Source organism: Elephas maximus, chromosome 20 (assembly GCF_024166365.1).
Source record: "Elephas maximus indicus isolate mEleMax1 chromosome 20, mEleMax1 primary haplotype, whole genome shotgun sequence".
NCBI classification, from domain to species: domain Eukaryota; kingdom Metazoa; phylum Chordata; class Mammalia; order Proboscidea; family Elephantidae; genus Elephas; species Elephas maximus.
The window spans coordinates 58488145-58502849 of NC_064838.1; the positions used below are offsets into that span (position 1 = coordinate 58488145).

A 14705-nucleotide genomic window follows, 5' to 3' on the forward strand; every position below is an offset into this window, starting at 1 on the left:
TGCAAGCTCTCCCATCTACTTAGGAATAGATACCATCTATCTCAACATGCCAGTTCGCATGAGCCCTGTCTATTTTTGACCTAAAATGCTGTGATTCATTACATCTTCAGCCTGCAAATTCAGCTTCTTTATCTCTAGCTCGCTATTTTGAATATTGGACGAGTGAATCTGCTCGCTGGAAGAATCTGGCAGAACGACTTCAGTTTCTTCATTTTCAGCCCTAGTAACAAATGGCAGGTGTGACAGTCACATTTCATGACCAGGTTTCTGCCCACCCAGTGGGTGCTTTCTCAATCCTGTTGAAACAACTGAGATTCTTTGGGCCTTTTCTATGTGCTGCTTATCTTTGGAGAATTATTGGCTTTGGAGAGTCATTCCTGTTCCCAATCTTGATCCTCCCATTGTACAACTTCCATAAGAGTTTAGTTTTTAGGAAATTACTTTCTTTAGTGAAAACCATCATATATGGTGATTGTCTTAGTTTCCTAGGATTGCTGTAAAAGAGTATCATAAACTGGGTGGCTTGCATGGACAGGAATTTATTGTCTCACAGCTCTGGAGGGTAGGAGTCTGAATTCATGGCGTTAGCCGGGCGTGTTCCCTCTATCTGTTCTGGGGGAGGTTCCTTCCTTGTCTCTTCCAGCTACTAGAAGTCTCCCAGGCATTCCTTGGCCTGTAGACAATCTTCACATGGGCATCGTCCCCTGTGTGTCTCTCTGGGCCTTTTCTCCTCTTTTGTAAGGAGACTACTCATGTTGAATTAGGAGCCAGTCTACTCCTGTATGATCTCACGCTCACTGATGCCATCTTCAATTATTCTCTTTCCAAACAAGCTGAGGTTCACAGGTACTGGGGATTAGGACTTCAGCATAACTTTTCTGGGTATACCATTCAGTCCGTAACGGCGATGATGCTTTTCCCGAAGCCGGTGAAGGGCACGAGAGAAGCACTGTGTTAGGGGTGTGGAACAATCTACTTCAGGTTGCTGTGATTGCTGCCAGTATGACATTTTCTTCATTCCTCTGGTTTCCTGTATGGTTGGATCCTTACTTCCTCGTCCCCTACACTGATCTTTACCTTCATGAGAATGTTGCTGCTTTTGTAGCTCATGAGCGATGTACATTCTCAAATTCCAGCTTGGGGAAACGGGTGGAAGATTAGGTAAGGAGAATTTTTTTTTTCCCAAAAGGATTACCTTATTTAAAAAATATGTATTACCTTATTTCCACTGATCTGTCACCTGTTTCCATGGAAATAGAATTAGGAGATAGTTTCTGATGATCAGGGCTGGCTCCTGTTTCCCACTCCCGTTTCCATAGAGATGGAAGCAAAACTAGTGGAAGGCAAGGTAAAAAGGATTCTATAAAGTAGTGAACTGGAGAGCTGCCATGAGGGCTGTGGCCTGGGCCCCTCTCCGGAGATGACTGTGTGATCACTTTGGTCATTAACCCTCTAATGACTTGCTGGAAGCCCAGGGGGTAGTACTTCAAAGATTGCCTGCTCCCTAAAAGGTGAGGCTTCTGTATTAGAAGTTTTCCACACTTCTCTTTGTCTTCTAGAATAGTCTGCCAATACAACTTCAACCCTCCTGGATACTTACTTACCTCAACTTCTTTTTTTAGAATTGCCTCTAAAGCTTTTGAGTCAATCAGGTATTGATTGCTTGTCAGTTTCCATATTTCTGGTCTCTTAAGCTGGGCAGGAAGAGAGAAGCTGGCTTTTGTCTGCCAGGAGTTCAGCCTCCCAGAGTCCACACACTGGCAGAAGCGTTCTGATTTTTCTGTCTGCTTTAGTAAACAGACACAGGAACACAAAGGCAAGGTTGTGTGGCATTGTCACTAACCACGCTTTGCAATATCTGAGGACTGTCTTGGTTGTTTGCCTGGAAATTTTTAAATTGACTTTATGCTTTTACTTAAATCAGTGTGCATCCTTAATAGGACAGTTGGTCAGGAGCTGATGACTAACTGATATCATTAACAGAAATAATCTGTCAAAATAAAAAACGATGTCCTTTGAAGAAAGTGGTTTTAAAATAAATAAGAATGAAATGGGATGTTTGCGTGGGAGTTGCCTGCTTTGGATCTAGGGCTTTTGGTTCCTGGGTACAAGAGGGAAGAGCCTGGGACAAGACCCTTCTGGAATGGCAGGGACTGTAAGGGTGGTAGTCTCGAAGCTTCCTCTGCATATTGTTGCTGTTAGGTATCACCAAGTTGGTTTTGACTCACAGCAACCCCATGTGACAGAGTAGGACTGCCCATAGGGTTTTCTGGGCTGTAATATTTATAGGAGCAGATTGCTAGGCCTTTCTCCTGCAGAGCGGATTTGAACCTCCAACCTTTTGGTTAGCAGCCGAGTGCTTAGCCATTGTGCCACCAAGGCTCTCTTCCTTTGCATAGCAAGCATATTTCTTACCATTTAGCATTGATGTTGATCTGAAGTGGCAGCTCTGCCTGAACCCTTAACCCTTTTTGGGAGGGGAGAGGATAGTAGTGGCTTGAAACTCTACCCTGAGAGGCTATACATAGCTCATCCTGGGAAGGTCATTTGGCCCTCAGTAGACATCTAGTACCTTTTTGATTTTGAAAGAGGAAAAAAGGGAGTGAAAAACAGCCAAGAAACCTCTAAGGCTTAAACTGTCAGACCCAAAGTAGGAACATAACCTCTTACATCTTCTGTCAGCACCTCAGTAGCTGTGTGTGGATTACTGACGTGTACAAGGGCCTGGAAAGCTGGGCCTCAGGCAGCCTTGAGCTCGTCATACTCTCCACAGAAGAAGGCCTTTCCATGGAAATCTCACTGCTTCTCTTGGGGCACCAGCTCCCTGTTCTTCTGTGGCCCAGGTTGATTCTCAGGACCCCGGGATGTTTGGTTAATACCTTCTGAGGTGACCACCTGTATGTTCACCCCTCCTGCCTGATGATGAAGGGACCTTACATTGGAAGGAATTTTGCTCAGATGCCCCCAAATTCTTCAGCTGGGTCTGCAGGTTGGATCCCTTTATGGCCCAGGCTATCTGTGTCTGTGTCTTGTATTTTCTTAGCTTTAGGTTTTTTTTTTTTAATATCCTCTAATTTAGCTAATATTCATTTCTTTTCCCTATTTTGTTAAACTTTAATTGGGAAAGGAAAAGGAAAATCTTTCAGAAGTGGGGACCTAACACGATGAACTACTTAAGCTTGGCATAGTGACTGCATTTGAGGCCTTGCCCAGCAGTGCCAGCAGGTGGATGGAGTGTGGGGGCTTAACAGGTGGGAATCATGCAACAGGCCTGTTCCTTGTGTCAGACGTGATGCCAGGTGCATTATCTTGATTAGTTATCACAACAGGCCAAGGAGACAGATGCAGAGTAGGTATGCAACAAAGGTCTGTTGAGTGAGTGAATGGGTATTACCATCTGCATTTCGCAGATGGGAAGACTGAGATTTGTGTCTGATGTCAGCCTAGCTCTGCGAACCACAGAGCTCATGCCCGCAGCCACGGAGTCACATGGACTCACCGGTGAAGTTTACTCCCACCCCAGGCTTCCCTCAGTCTAAGGATACCCAGGCCTTCCAATTGGCAGTGCCTTTCCCCAGCCCCCGTCATCAGCAGCTTTATGTGTAGTTACTGCCTTGTCTTCATTTGAGGCCCAGGTGTCATGTGTAGCTTCCTCTTTGCAGTCTTTCAGGAACCTTGTCCGCTTCCTGCCTCAGCAGGACTGGCTGCTCCCCTACTGATCCCTGCTGTGTTCTTGGTCATTGGCCTTAGAGCTGGCATATTGTAAGCACTAGGTCTGTACTTGTCTCCCTGACCTCCCAGCCAGGTTGTTTGTTGAGGGCAAGGGGTGCATCTTCCATCTGAGCATCAGTATTTGTGACAGGAGGGTACCGGGTAGATATTAACTCTGAGTAGATTCTCAGACCTAGCAGACCATCTGGTTGACCCCACAGTGCTAAATAACAAGGGCCTTCCTAGGGTTCCTGCCCCCCACCCCATGTAGCTAGAGTTGTCCCTCTTCTCTGTGACTGGTGGATGGTTCTAGCTTGGTTGGAAACAGAAAGAGCTGACACTTAAAATATTCACCCTTCACTTACTGTGTAAAAGGGTTCGGTTGTAAGGTCGTTAATCAAGCTGTCAGGTAGAACACGAAGGTCTTATTTATTATATAAGGAGGTACTTTATTAAGAAATTGAGCTGTGGTGATGAATAGATACTGCATGCCAATTATGTTGCCGCTATTAATCAAGATATTCATATTTAGCAGTAACAGGAACCGAGAGAGATTGTAAAAGTAAATAAACTTCCTCAAGGATGAATTATACCATTCGAAGATAAACTTTCCATTAAGAGCATTGGCTATTTACAAACTAGACTTCAAAAAAGTTAGTAAGAATCCTTCATTTAAATAATAGTTACAATTAGGCATCCCAACACAAGGAGACATGGCTAATTATTTTTGGTTTATTTCAAATAAATTCTTGAGTTTTAAATGTATTCACCTATTAAAATCTGCCCTAAACTAGACCTTTATTAAATAATTTCAAAAATACTTCATTTCTTAAGCTCAGAGTCACCTGGCTTGCTCCAGAGTCACAGCTGACAGGGGCAAAGCCAGGGTTTGAACCCGTCGTCTATGCTTCAATTTTTTTTTTTTTTTTAAAGTGCTTTGCCGTACAGTATTCCATTTACTTTTTGAACAATTCCTGTGAGCTGGCCTAAGTCACACACGTGTTACGCTGAAGAGGAAAAGTTGACACAGGCTTTGGGGTTGACCCCCGTTCTGCCCGAGTTTTCTTATGATGGGAGCCTGTCACGGCATGATTGTTCAGATGGAATGAAACAGTGGAGTCCTTGGCACCGAGTCCAGCACATAGAAAACTGTCAGAACATGTGAGCTATTTTGATTTGTGTGTGTGTGTGTCTTCTCTAGTTCTTTCTTTTTTCTGTTATTGTATTTTAGATGAAGGTTTATAGACCAAATTAGTTTCTCATTAAACAATTAATACACATATTATTTTGTGACATTGGTTGCCAACCTCACGACATGTCAACACTTTCCCCTTCTCGACCTGGGTTCTCCTTTATCAGCTTTCCTGCTGCCTCCTGCCTTCTGGTCCCTGCCCCTGAGCTGATGTGCCCGCTTAGTCTCGTTTTGTTTTATGGGCCTGTCTAATCTTTGACTGAAGGATGAACCTCAGGAGTGATTAAAAGGATGTCCAGGGGCCATACTCTTGGGGTTTCTCCAGTCTCTGTCAGACCAGTAACTGTTCTTTTTTTTGTGAGTTAGAATTTTGTTCTACATTTTTGTCTAGTTCTACTCTGGTTTCTCTATTGTGATCCCTGTAAGAGCAATTGGTGGTGGTAGCTGGGCACCATCTAGTTGTGCTGGGCTCAGTCTGGTGGAGTCTGTGGTAGTCATGGTCCGTTAGTCCTTTGGACTTATCTTTCCCTTGTGTCTTTGGTTTTCTTCATTCTCCCTTGCTCCAGACAGGATAGGACCAGTGGAGTATCTTAGATGGCTGCTCACAAGCTTTTAAGACCCCAGATGCTACTCATCAAAGTAGGTTGTAGAACATTTTCTTTACAAACTATGTTATGCCAATTAAGCTAGATGCCCCCTGAGAATGTGAGCTATTTTTAAAATGATGCTTTTAGCATTTAAAAGTAAATTTGGGACTGGTTATGATACCTTTAATAATCTGGTGGGGCTTGAAATGTCAGTAAATATACCCTTATGGAAATGTATTTACAGACAACAGTTATTTATCAAAGTTAGGCTTTATTTTGCCCCAAAGCTGAAGTTATAAAGTAATTTTAATGCAAATACTTGTGTTTTTGATGACAGGACTGATGAAAATGAAGGTGTTTTGGGTAAGCCACTTAGCGATATAACCTTGTCCACGAACTCACCAGCGAGAACTCATCAGCATTCACTAACAGCGTCCACATGGAACGGTCTCTTTGCTTTAAATGAGGTTTTGCTTGATGGCTATTTTTATTTTGGAAATCCAATTGTAGCTTTTTGTCTGACATAATAATGAGTTTTTTGATAAATATTGTCACCCTTTATTACAAGTGTAAAGGAGAGATAGCAAGCAGCTTTCTGCAATGAGGTGGTGTAACACATAAAATCAGATGCTAGGAGTCCACACGTTATTGGCATAAATAAATGCATTCCTTCTTATGGGGCAGACAGGAAGAGGACGTTGATGGTGAGTTTGGAGATGCTGCCTTTGAAAATCTAGAGAATGACTTTATTTTTACATTTACCATTTCTTCTTTCGACAGAAACTGTAATCCGAAGCAGATGTTACCATCTTACTTGATTGATTTAGAGCAAGTACAATTAGATAAGGAGTCCCTGGGTGGCACAAATGACTGCTACCTTAAAGGTTAGCAGTTCGAACCCACCCAGAAGTGCCTCAGAAGACGGGCCTGACGATCTGCCTCCGAAAGATCACAGCCCTGAAAGCCCCATGGAGCAGTTCTGCTCTGCACACGTGGGGCTGCCGTGAGTTAGAATCGACTCGATGGTAACTAACAGCAGCAACAGCCAACAGATAACTGTAGTCGTGAATTCCGTTGGGGTTTCACTTTGCTCTAGCTGGGTGCTCTGTACGTGCCGTGGATGGCTACTGGGAAAGTTGGCCCTTGTGGTTACTTTCTCGCTGTGGGTTTCCACTGGGATGGCAGAAACTGCTTATCACAGCACAGGATGGAAAATAAATCCTGGAAGCCCCATATAGCTCAAGTGACAATCTGAAAATAAAAATCAGAGCACCAAATAGAAGCTGAGACACAAATTCAGTTAACAAGCAGAGGAACTAATCTGTTGGGCATTGGATGGAAAGGCTATTTCTGAGTTTATTTCACAGCAGCATTTCTTTCAATCACAATTCATCTCCATTTAAAAGACATAATCTACGTATTCTCATGGGAAATAATCAGAGACAAAGCTTTAAAAAACTCTTTTTTTTTTTCCTGAAGTTGACCTTGTTTTCCAAGAGGACTTTTTTCACACTGAAATGTAATTTACTTGACCCCAACAAAATTGAAATAGAAAACATCACAAAGTGAACATGGGCTTGGAAGAACAGGACTAAAAACTTTTATCTTTTTGCTACTCAAAAAAGTGTATTTCAGTAAACATACTGAAAGAGGTGCAGGGAGACCCTGCAATTCCGTAGTAACTCGCACCCGCTCTGGCTGATAATGAAGGATGTCAGTGTCGAGTGCGGCAGGCGGTTATGGACTTCGTGGCGTCCCACGCCTCACTCGGCTGAGAGGAAACTGGAGCCCATGGAGGTGGGGTGATTTGTTTGGAAACACATGGCCCGTCCCGGACAAGGCTGGTTCTGCATTCAGGACCACACACTTGGGGGCTTTTTGCCACAGTATCCCTTGCCTCTTCAAGACTTGACTTTGAGGAAGCCCATAGATTTTTTTTTTTTAATTACCTCAGTGTATTGTGTTCTGAGTCCCTGAGTGGTGCAAATGGTTAAAATGCTCTTCTGCTAACCGAAAGGTTGCAGGTTTGAGTTTATGCAGTGGTGCTTCGGAAGAAAGGCCTGGCAATCTACTTCTGAAAAATCAGCCGTTGAAAACCTTGTGGAGCACAGTTCTGCTCTGACGCACATGGGCCGCTGTATGTCAGTGTTGACTCAGCAGCAACAGGCCTGGTATGGCGTTCTCTGGATTTCTAGGTTCACACTTGCCTGAGTTCCAGAAGAGCCACAAAATAAATGACTGTTCAGTGGGGGTTTCAGCGGTGACTGATGGGAGCAGTTCTCTTGGCTTGGACACACTTCCTTTCAACTTAAGGAATGTGGAATTGGCTTAGTTGAGAATCGCCTGCTTTTTCCAGGACCTCTGTCCCTGTGCATTCACAAGGGTTATTTATTTATTTTTAGCTGAGACACAGTCCTCGGAGGTCAAGCCTGAAGGCAGCATGGTTGCCCCGAGTAGGGGAGCGTGAGAACTGGTCATTGTCGGCCTCCTTCAGTGCTGGAAGCAAGTGCTCTTGCAGAGCTGAGGAATGGAGTGATCAGAGGTTTAGCCTGGTTCAGGAAAGCTGGGGCCCAAAAGGTTCTCCTGGGACACTCACTGTACCCTGGATAAATACCCTTGAGGGTAGGACTGTCTTGTCATTGTTGCAGCCCTGGAATGTGGTGGGCATTAGCTAATATTTGCATGAATAATGCCCACTTCCTTTGACTGTTCCTGAGCCCCAGGCTCTGTGCTAAAGCCTTGTGACCCCACTCACTGGTTTTACAGATACAGAAAATAAGGTCTGGAGAGGCTGTGCCGGTTGTCCCTAAGTCTGGATTCCAACCTAGGTCATGCTCAGTGCTGGCAATAGGAAGAACAGGGCATTTGTGCTACCCTGGAGGGGCACATATAGGCTTCAGCGCAGCAGCTCCAGGCCCTGGCTTTCCCCTTGCCCACAGGGCTGATTCCCTCTATGAAATGAGCCATCACATGTGGAAACACTTTATGGTTTACATGAGTTATTATTAGACCTGATGGAATCGAATCCATTTTGGGAGATGAGCTCTCATCCTCTCTTGGCTCATATTTCTATTTTTTCTCTGATTCTGAGTAGTGAATGTGGGCAAAAGGAGAGGGAGGCCTTTCTCTGGAACTGGGATTCCGGAGTTTTCCAGAGCTAGTAGCACAATGCTGCAGCATTTGTCTCTGTCAGCAACATCCTGGAGCTGGAGTGCTAACCATTTCCAGTTCCAGTGGGGAGAATGACTTCTGAGTTATGGGGTGACTTGTAGGCCGAGAAACCCTAACTAGTAACCAGTTGCTATTGAGTTGACCCAACTCCTGGTGGCCCCATGTATGTCAGTAGAACTGTGCTCCATAGGGTTTTCAATGGCTGATTTTCTGGAAGTAAGTCACCAGGCCTTCTTTCGAGGTGCCTCTGAGCGAACTTGAACCGCCAGCCTTTCTATTTGCAGCCCAGCGCGTTAATGATTTGCACCACCTGGGGACTCCAGAGACGCCGTAAGTGGAGAGAATTAATCTGGCAAGTGTTGCTACCCTAAGGGCTTGAGCCAGGGCACCATGTCTGGGAAGCAGGAGAGGTTTGTGTATGTTTCCTGTAGGTTCTCTTTGTACATGTTGGAATTCTTCTGTTGACAGGACGGTAATGAGTCCCATCAGTTTGGAACGTGAAGTAATGGAAAACCTATTTCAGTACCACAAAGTTGTGATTCTTGTTCTTTTCAGATTGCAGCTCTTCTAAATGATTCACAAGCAGAGTCTGGAAACTTCCAAGCTCTGCTTTGCCCTGATGTGTAGGCTCTTTAGGGTACACAAAGGAACATTTTATGTCACAGTTCGATGGCTTTCCTACAGAGGAGAGGTTCTGTACAAAAAGGGTTTTTTGGGCAAAGGACTTTAGAAAATTCTGCCTTCTCTGTTCTTTCTTTGGTGATTGTGAATCTGCATATTAAAACTCTGAGAAGTCCTGAGAAAGAAACCTGTTTAATTCCATCCTGGAACTTATCTGGCATTTCTGGAGCTTATTTGTTGTTAGGTGCTGTCGAGTGGGTTCCAACTCAGAACAACCCCATGTACTACAGAATGAAACACCACCCAGTCCTGCATCTTCCTCATGGTCTTTGCTATGCTTGAGCCCACTGTGCCAGTCCATCTCATTGAGGATCTTCCTCTTTTTTGCTGACCGTCTACTTTACCAAGCGTGATGTTCTTCACAGGGGACTGGTCCCTCCTGATAACATGTCCAAAGTACATGAGACGAAGTCTCGCCATCCTTGCTTCTAAGGAGCACTCTGGCTATGCTTATTCCAAGACAGATTTGTTTGTTCTTCTGGTAGTCCATGGTATATTCAATATTCTTCACCAACACCATAATTCAGAGGCATCAGCTCTTCTTCAGTCTTCTTTAATCATTCTGCAATTCTCACAAGCATATGGGGCCATTGAAAGTACTATGGCTTGGGTCAGGTGCACCTTAGTCCTCAAAGTGACATCCTTGCTTTTCAACACTTTAAAGAGGTCTTTTGCAGATTTGCCCAAGGCAAATATGTTGTCTGATTTCTTGACTGCTGTTTCCAAGTAAAATAAAATTCTTTTCTTTTTTGTTTTTATTGTGCTTTAAGTGAAAGTTTACAAATCAAGTCAGTCTCTCATATAAAAATTTATATACACCTTGCTATATAGTCCAAATTGCTCTCCCCCAATGAGACAGCACACTCCTTCCCTCCACTCTCTCTTTTCGTGTCCATTCTACCAGCTTCTGACCCCCTCTGCCCTCTCATCTCCCCTCCAGATAGAAGATGCCAACATAGTCTCATGTGTCTACTTGATCCAAGAAGCTCATTCTTCACCAGCATCATTTTTCTATCCCATTGTCCGGTCCAATCCCTATCTGAAGAGTTGGCTTTGGGAATGGTTCCTGTCTTGGGCTAACAGAAGGTCTGGGGACCATGACCACTGGGGTCCTTCTAGTCTCAGTCAGACCATTAAGCCTGGTCTTTTTATGAGAATTTGAGGTCTGCATCCCACTACTCTCCTGTTCCCTCAGGGGTTCTCTGTTGTGTTCCCTGTCAGGGCAGTCATCGGCTATAGCCGGGCACCATCTAGTTCTTCTGGCCTCAGGCTGATGTAGTCTCTGGTTTATGTGACCCTTTCTGTCTCTTGGGCTCGTAATTACCTTGTGTCTCTGGTGTTCTTCATTCTCCTTTGCTCCAGGTGGGTTGAGACCCATTGATGCATCTTAGGTGGCTGCTTGCTAGTGTTTAAGACCTCAGAAGCCACTCTCCAAAGTGGGATGCAGAACGTTTTCTTAATAGATTTTATTATGCCAATTGACTTAGATGTCCCCTGAGACCATGGTCCCCAAGCCCCCGCCCCTGCTACACTGGCCTTCGAAGCATTCAGTTTACTCAGGAAACTTTTTTGCTTTTGGTTTAGTCTAGTTGTGCTGACCTCTCTTGTATTGTGTTGCCTTTCCTTTCACCTAAAGTAGTTCTTATCTACTATCTAATTAGTAGATACCCCTCTCCCTCCCTCCTCGCTCTTGTAGCCATCAAAGAATATATTCTTCTCTGTTTAAACTATTTCTTGAGTTTTTATAGTAGTGGGCTTCTACAATATTTATCCTTTTGCAACTGACTAATTTCACTCATCATAATGCCTTCCGGGTTCCTCCATGTTATGAAATGTTTCACAGATTCCTCACTGTTCTTTATCGATGCGTAGTATTCCATTGTGTGAATATAGCATAATTTTATTTATCCATTCATCCCTTGATGGGCACCTTGGTTGCTTCCATCTTTTTGGTATTGTAAACAGTGCTGCAGTGAACATGGGTGTAAAATGAAGTTCTTGACAACTTCAGTCTTTTCTCCATTTATCATGATTTTGCTTATTAGTCCATTTGTGAGGATTTTTGGTTTTTTTATGTTGAGGATGATACATCCAAAATTCTAATTTGTCTGAAACACATTTTAGAAATGGGGCTTTAGATTGTTTAGAGGTCATAACTTGACATCTAAAAGTTAAATTATATTTACTCAGGAGCATATTACTCTTCAGATTCAAGGCCTAATCCTTTAGATAAGGGGCCAATAAACTTTTTCTGTGAAGGGCTAGATAGTAAATAGTTTAGGCTTTAAGGTCCATAGGGTCTCTGTTACAACTACTGAACTCTGCTGTTGTGGTGTAAAATCAGCCGTAGACGATACATACAAGAATGGGGGTAGCTGTGTCCTCACAAAACTTTATTTATGAAATCAGGTTGGACTTAGCCTTTTGGCTGCAGTTTGGCAATCCCTGCATTAATCCGGGGTCTCCAGATTACTCTGCTGCATATTCCATGCTGTTTCCTCTGGCAGTAGTGCACTTGTTCATCTCCTGCCGAGCCTCACAAACTGGCTCAAGCACTCTGTCTCCCAGAGGCCTTACTGGATTCCCAGGAAGGCTTGAGATCCTGCTCCTCTGTCCTTCCTGGGTCTTTGTGGCATTTCGTGCCCCAGGCAACTGAGCTGTCATCACTGATTTCCTTCCTTGCCCCATCCGAAAGCTCTCGGGGGCAGAGACCTTATTACTTGTCTGTGTCTCTAGCTCCAAGGATGACGGGCCTGATTAAGGAGAGGCACTTGCTGTGGGCTTGTTGAATGTATGTGATGCTGTGTTATTTTGCTGCCGTGTTTCCTTTCGTGTGCGTGTTTTGGTGAACTCTTAGAGCTAAGTATAACTAAAGGCAGCTAAGTATAGCAGGAGGAGGTGCTCTTTTCAGATAACTTCAAGTATCCTAAAAGACACGGATCATTTGGATGAGTCGGGATGAATTCCACATTCTCCCAAGATACATGCTTCTTGGGTGAAGCAAGCATGAAATGAGGCTACTGTTCCTGGTGGTAAATTACGCATGTGGAAGAGGAAAGCTGAGGGAAAATGATAATTTAGGGGGCAATGGAGAAGTATTTGAAAGATCTGAAGGCATATTTTTCTCCTCCTTTCTTCATGTATTAGAGATTAAATGATATAGACCTTTTTTTCTCTTTTCACCCAGGCCTTTAAAATATTTTTCTGGTAATTTCTCTTCATATTACATGATTGCTCTAATTACATCTCTAGTTTTAAGATAATAGAACTGCATTTTTAATGTGCTCTCTGCTGTAACCGGATTTATGGTGTCCTTTTTTTCCATAGGCCTTCTGAAAGAAAAATTAACTGGGTTTATATTAAAATAAAGTAAGTGAATTAAAAGGGAATGAACCTTCCTTAAAAATCTCAGTTCCAACCCGTGTGCTTCCTGACGGCTAGCCTCCCCATCTCAGAAGTCGACGTCCCTGGTCTTGCCCACCTCCTGATGGGAAGCCCACAGTGGTGCTGTGGTGATGCTGCTGAGTCGGCTTAGTGAGGAGGGAAAGGAAAGCTCTTCTGAAGTTCCCTAAGGTCTGAACTGAATTCTTCTAGAAGAGATGATTTGATAACCTGTTCTGAGCCCATTTCTGGGAATAGGGTACTAATCTCTCAGCAGTTTGGCCCCTGGGAGGGCTACAGAGCATAGTGGCTTTCAGAATCCTGGCAGGGAGAGCATGGTAAGGTCCTTCCTGATGCCATTGCTGATGGATGGGTGACCTTGGGAGAGTCACTTGACCTCTTGGCCTTCAGTTTCCGGATGACTCTATCTGTAACTGAATCGGCTTCCTGGGTTGTCTTAGATGTTAGCAAATAAAACCTCACATAGCCAGTTGAATATTAAATACCACTGTTACCATCTCTCTCTTTGATCTTGTAGGAGCTGGGATAGAAGGAATCTACAGAGATTTTTAAGCTTTAATAATTGAAATAATTGAATACCACATTTGTGTTGTTGATTTCATTAAGACATAAGCCCTTTCTTCAAGAAGCTTATATGTGAATAAATAAAGTGGATACACAAATCCCTAACTGCAGGGCTGCGGGGTCATGTGTAAAGCACTGTGGGGTATGGAGGAAAACGTCTCTAGTAGTCTGTCGGGAATGGGGACTGAGAATTCAGGAAGGGCTTCCCAGGTGAGGTCATGGTTGACTTGGATGTTTAAAGATGACCTAATGTTCACTATATAGGAAGGCAGGGCACCAGGTATTTTGGAAGAAGAGGGCTGAACTCCCAAATAAGTTTAATGCCCGCAAATGTAGCATTGGGAGGTAGCAGAAAGGGTATGTGTTCCCCCAACAAATCACTCAGAAGAACATCTCTAGCCGAGGAACATGTGTGACTCATTACGTAGATTGTTAAACATGGATCGTGGTTGGGTTTGTTTCCTCTTTTCTATTATCACACTCACTTTTATCAAGCTAGAAGAACTAAAACAAACAAACAAAAAACTGTGACTAGCAGGGGAGGCTGTACAGCAATTACCCTGAAGGGACAACCTCACTGAGGAGAGCAATGATGATTCAGCACCAAGGACAGCAGCACACGGGCGGCCCAACTCCGTGACAAGGTAAATCCTTCTTGTTGATTCATGGATATGGAATGCGGTAAGGAGTGACATTCTCAGCAGGGAGTCTGTGTTCACCAGGCCCTCAGCAGTGTGCCTGAGCCACACGTGACTGACAGTTGCAGGTTAGGCTATAACCCTCCTCCTTGGAGGCCAAGTGCCTCCGAGCCCACAATGCCCTGTGATAGACAATGTGGAGTTGGCTTTGTTTAGCTGTCAGCTCAGACCACAGGGTTTCTCCTGCTGCTGAAACAAATGGGAGGCCATACTTGCTGGGTTTCCTGCCAGACAATTGGCCCAAGGTTATCCTTTTAGTCTCAATTATTTTATATGGAAGAAATTTAGTCACACAGATCCCAAACTTCCAAAATGGTCACTTTTTCTGTTTCTCATCAGAGTGGCGTTAATGGTAAAGTTCTAGTGCCAAATTATATACAATATATATAATTTAGTGCCTGGCAGGCTACCCCGATATTGTTTGTAGTGTTTCTCCCTTAGGAACTCAGGGTAATGGATTTGACCTTTGACAGGCTTTGATAAGTCTTCTCCACCCCTCCCCTCATATGTCCAGCCTAAGTGAGAAGTGAAACTGCGGTGTCTGAGCCTTGGGCACGACTCTGCGTATTTTATTGCAAGCATTAGCTGAAGTAATCCTGTTCTGACAGGATTGAGGGCTCAAATCTGTTGAAGGGATTTCTGGATTTTGTGAACATAAATTCTGATACTTCCATTTTCAGGAGACCAGACTGTTGACTG

At 43.9% G+C, this 14705-nt stretch overlaps 1 protein-coding gene across 4 annotated transcripts in view; it reads left to right on the forward strand.

Annotated features, from left to right (window-relative positions):
- Positions 1-14705, forward strand: part of CACNA2D3 (calcium voltage-gated channel auxiliary subunit alpha2delta 3) — a 1053043-nt gene that overhangs the window by 75441 nt on the left and 962897 nt on the right. The window lies entirely within an intron of this gene.